Below are 5318 nucleotides of genomic sequence, written 5' to 3' on the forward strand. Positions count from 1 at the left end.
GCCCAGGCAGAATTCCCTGAGCAGGGCCTGTAAGGGGCTTGGAAATGCCAGGATAAAGGGATGCTATCCATTCTGTTACCTCTCTGAGGACCCCAGGTCAAGAGCCCCTGGGAGGGTGATGGTGGCAAGAAACGCAGTCACAGGCCTTCAGGGAGCTCCCGTCCTATGCCCGCATGGTTCCAGGAAGTTCCCATGTGTTCCCTCATAGGTGCTGTTACTTGTCCTCATTCTGCATGGAGGAAGCCTGGTAAAGACCCAAAGACTGAACTGACTCCCAAGGTCATGAGCTGGGATACAGAGTCAGTCCTGGCCTGTGTGATTCCAGAGCCACGTTTCTGAAACCCAGCACTAATCTCCCTCCCCTTGCCTGAGTCTGTTGTTGCCATCTGTCAGTCACTAAGTCGTGGCTAACTTTGTGACCCCCGTGGGCTGCAGCACGCCAGGCTCCTCTGTCCTCCACTCTCTCCCAGAATTTGCTCAAATTCATGTCTACTGAGCGGGTGATACTATCTCACCAGGTCATCCTCTGCCTTTAATCTTTTCCAGCATCAGAGTCTTTCCCAATGAGCTGGCTCTTCACATCAGGTGGCCAAATATTGGAGTTTCAGCATCAGTCCTTTCAATGCATCAGCCCTTTCGAAGAAAGTCAGGGTTGATTTGCTTTGGGATTGACTGGTTTTATCTCCTTGCCTGAGTCTAGAATCCTGTGATTGGAGTGAGGGTTGGAGGACAGCGTGGGCCTTGCCTGGAGGACTTCCCAGTCTAGCCGAGGATACCGGACGTGAATGAATGTGCCCAAACTTGCAGAGCAGCAGCACAAAGGCCCCAGGAGGCCCTGCATGATTTGGCCAGAGATGGTACCTGCAGCAGAGCCAGGCAGCCCAGGCGACCGGTGAACTGAGCTGCTCCCCACTCTGTGCCTCAGTTTCCCCAGGCGGAGCGCACAGGCGCTAATGCTGCCAAGGGCTGCTGTGAGGCTGCCGAGAGATAACAGAGGCCCCAGACGCCCAGCCAGCATGGCCGGTGACTAAGACGAATCGGCCCCGGGCTTCAGGCTTTCTCCGACAGTTGCCAGGTAGGGGCTGGAAAGGAAGCCGGAGGAGGATCGCATTCTGGGGGCGTGTCCCGAGAACCGGGGCTGCCCCGCAGAGTGATGGCCGCTGGGGGACGAACCTGAAGATAAATAAGAACAGTCCGCGTGAGCCCGGGCTCATCTTAACACTAAGCAGAGAGGCCTGGGGCTGGACTTGAAAGCGTCCGGCTGAGACGGATGGGCTGCGGCCGAGGTGGGGGTGGCTGGGCGTGGGGAATGAGTGATGGGGTGTCGGGGCGCTCAGTCACCGCCGGCCAGAGATGCCGGCCCCTGTCCAGCCGCCAGGACATGTGCGGGGGCCTGCCCCGCCCGCAGCCCGGCCTGGGGATTTATGGCTTCGTTAAGGCTTGGAGAGGGGCTGAGGCCAGGCCTGAGGTGGGAGGGTTTGATGTCAGCCTGGCAGCCCCTGCTGGATTTCCGCCCGGAGCAATGCTGGGGAAAACAGGCCCGGCCCCACGGGGCAGCAGTGACTCAGGGTCACGCAGAGAGGGGCACAGGGCCTGGCCCCCTTCCTTAAGTCAGCTGGGAGCCTCCTGACCTCAGCCACCTCCAGCCTCCAAGCATTTCCAGCCTCCTTACCTTTACCCAAGCCGCTCCCTCAGCCCGGGGGGCCGGGTGCCCTGGAGAAACCCCAGCCGTCCTTGTAGCCTTGGCGCCTGTGCCACCTGCCGTTGGGAGGCTTGCTTTGGTACCCCTCCTCCACCAGCCCACTCCTCGTCCTTACCAACCTCTTTCTCAATCATCTGGTATTTGTCCCCAGATGACCAGGAGCCTGCCTTTCTTCACTTGACCCCCTGGCATTTACTCCAGGATATAAACCACCGTTCACCGAGCTCTTGCTGTGTGCCAGGAGCTAAGTGAAGTGTTTTTCTATTTTACTATCTTTCGTATTCGTCTACTTTACAGGCTCGGAAACTGAAGCTCAGAGAATCATTAGCAGGATTCAAACCAAGTTTATCTGATTCCAAAACACAAGTGCTGGTCTGCTGAGCTAAGCGCCAGTCTGGGGGATTAGTTGGCCAGCAGGGAATGCTTCCTTTTTCCTCCCTACCCCTGACCCAACCCCTGGTGGCAGCAGTGGTGGTTTAGTTGCTCAGTCGTGTTGGACTCTTTGTAACCCTGTTGACTATAACCTGCCAGGTTCCTCTGTCCACAGGATTTTCCAGGCAAGAATACTGGAATGGGCTGCCATTTGCTTCTCTAGGGTAACTTCCCAACCTAGGGATCGAACCCGCATCTCCTGCGTGCAGGCAGATTCTTTACCAACCGAGCCACCAGGGAAGCACTGACCCAATGCCTACACTTCGCCATTTGCAGGGCAATGGGGCTTCCCCCACTGATCCCCATAGAAACCCTGTGAGGTCAGCATTATGGTGATCATCCCATTATACAGAGTGAAAAAACTGAGGTCCGGAGAAGGGACATGCCTGCCAGGGTCACGGCCAGCAGGTGGCTGAGCCAGTGCTTTTGACATGGACATCCCATGCCCTCCCCACAGCCCCTTGGCTATTCCCACACCTCTGCCTCTCAGGCCCATCTCAGTTCAGGAGGGCAGGGCTGGGGGACGCTGAGGCTGCAGGTGGACCCTTGGCCCTTGCACTGGGCCACAGAGGAGCCTCCCCAAAGCCCAGGCCCTCCCTAATGCCTCCCACCCAGGAGGGAGTGTTCCCTCTGGTAGAGTAAGCCCCTGACCCCCAGCCAGCTGGACTCTCCTGAGCGCTGGACACTCCAGGAAGGCCCTGCCCGCCTGCCCACCTACAGCCCCGTGCCCGCCCCATGCTGAGCTTGCAGGTGCCCCCCACCCCTTCCTGTCTGGGCTTGCTGCTCCAGAGCCAGTGCAGCTGTGAGGAAGCCGCCTTCTGTCACCACTTCAGCCGCCCTGGCGGGGTCTCCGCTTCCCACAGGGGTGTGGGTGATGGCCCATCGGGGCTGTCTGGAGCACCGTGAGCTGGTCCCGTCTCTAGCTCTCCTTCCTCCCCCTTCATATCCCCGCAGCCTTGCTGCTGGCTCCCTCAGTCACCTATTCTGGGCCCAGGTGGTTAACAAGTGGGGATTCTCAGCACCTGTCCCAAAGGATCCCTCAAGCTCCCTGCTCACTTGCTTTTGGGGTGGGAAGGGGGCCTTTTTTCTTAGATTATTCAACCGGTGGCATAGTTGCTTTACAATGCTGTGCCAGTCTCCGCTGTACAATGACGTGAACCAGCTATATGTCTACCCGTCCCTCCCACCCCACTCCCCGCTATCCCACCCACCTAGGTCATCACAGAGGATAGAGCTGAGCTCCCTGTGCTATAGAGCAGGTTCCCACTAGCTAGCTATTTCACACATGGTTATGTATGTGTGTAGAAAGAAAGAAAGAGAAAGAAAGTGAAGTCACTCAGTCGTGTCCGACTCTTTGCAGCCCTATGGACTATAGCCTATCAGGCTCCTCCATCCATGGGATTTTCCAGGCAAGAGTACTAGAGTGCGTTGCCCTTGCCTTCTCCAGGGGATCTTCCTGACCCAGGGATCGAGCCTGGGTCTCCCACATTGCAGGCAGGCGCTTTACCGTCTGAGCCACCAGGGAAGCCCCTATGTATTGTGTCAACCCCAGCCCTGCAGTTCATCCCGTGCCCCCCTTTCCCCATCCCCGTGCCTACACTCTCTTCTTTACGTCTGCATCTCTACTCCTGCCCTACAAATAGGCTCCTCAGTACCATTTTTCTACATTCCACCCATATGCCTTAATGTATGATAGCTGTTTTTCACTTTCTGACTTACTTCACTTTGTGTGACAGTCTCTAGGTCCATCCGTGTCTCTACAAATGGCCCAATTTCGTTACTTTTAATGGCTGGGTAATACTCCGTTGTGTAAATGTACCACCTCTTTATCCATTCACCTGTCGATGCCGTTTTGGTTGCTTCCGCGTTCTGGCTGTTGCAAATAGTGCTGCAGTGAACACTGGGGTGTGTGTGTGTCTTTTCGAATTACAGTTTTCGTCAGGTTATGTGATGCTCGACATCACTGATGATTACAGAAGGGAGGCTTTGAGGAGGAAACTGACAATTCTGCATCCTCTCTGGGGCAGGAGTGCGATTAGAATTTCAGTGTGCAAAGATTTTCTGCCTCTCATTCATTCATTCATCCATTCATCCATTCATCTGCTGTGTGCAAGGCACTGATCATAGAGTGTCTACTATACGCCAGGTCCCATTCTAAGCATTGAGATACCATCATGGATGAGACAGGAAAATGTGTGTTTTTTTTTTTTTTTCATGGAGTGACAGTCAGGTAAAAAAGACAGACATTAGAAAGACCTTCAGAGAAGAATTCATTCATGCTGTGATAAATCGTTTCCCTACAGCTCTGCTTTGGTATCACCTCCCCAGTGAGACTTTCCCTGATCCCTGTTTCTAAAATACCACCCTGTCAATCTCCATCCCCTTTCTTGACTGTTCAAGAGCAGTATGAGTATTTGGCGTTATGGATTTCTTTGTTTGTTTTCCATCTTTCCCCTAGAATGTAAACAGACGATTTTGTGCTCCGTCTCCAGCACCTGGCATGTAGCAGATGCTCAATAAACTCCTGTAGGATGAGCAGCGGGTGGAAGGATGAAGGCAGAGGAACCACAGCTCGTGTCGAGCCCAGGATGCCTCAGAGGACGAATAAGGCCCCTGCTGACGTTCCCGCAGAGGACAGTCCTGGGCAGCTGCCGAGACACTTTCCCACAAGCCTTTGGTGGCACCACGAGGGGCTCCTTGGATTAAAATCCTGCATCTCCCACTGCCTTTGTGAGTGATCTCGGGCAAGAATTAACCTTCCTTATCCTCCATTTTCTCACCTGTAGAATGGGGATGAGTATATCATCTACCTGGTCCAGTTACTGTGGAGACTCATGGGACGACACCTGTGAGTGTACTATTTTCTCTTAATTTATCTACTTTTAGTTGGAGGGTAACCACAGTATTGTGTTGGCTTCTGCCATACATCAACACGGATCAGCCTTAGGTATGCATATGGCCTCTTCTCCCTAAGCCTCCCTCCCATCCCCCTCCCGCCCCACCAGGTTGTCACAGAGCCCCAGGTTCCCTGAGTCATACAGCAAATTCCTACTGGCTGTCTATTTTGCATATGTTTCCGATCATCCCACCCTCTCCTTCCTACCCACCCCGCTGTGTCCAAAAGCCTGTTCTCTGTGTCTGCATCTCCACTGCTGCCCTGCAAATAGGTTCAACAGTTCCATCT

At 54.5% G+C, this 5318-nt stretch overlaps 1 long non-coding RNA gene across 1 annotated transcript; it reads left to right on the forward strand.

The window, feature by feature from the left end:
* The first annotated feature begins 759 nt into the window (after positions 1-759).
* LOC147358483 (uncharacterized) lies at positions 760-4854 on the forward strand. The gene is made up of 2 exons (XR_015142500.1): positions 760-1075; positions 4593-4854. It is a non-coding gene; the product is annotated as an uncharacterized LOC147358483 (long non-coding RNA).
* Positions 4855-5318: the final 464 nt, after the last annotated feature.

The sequence above is a fragment of the Bos grunniens genome, chromosome 15 (genome assembly GCF_055505025.1).
Source record: "Bos grunniens cultivar Pamir isolate PY7600 chromosome 15, Bosgru_T2T1.0, whole genome shotgun sequence".
Lineage (NCBI taxonomy): Eukaryota > Metazoa > Chordata > Mammalia > Artiodactyla > Bovidae > Bos > Bos grunniens.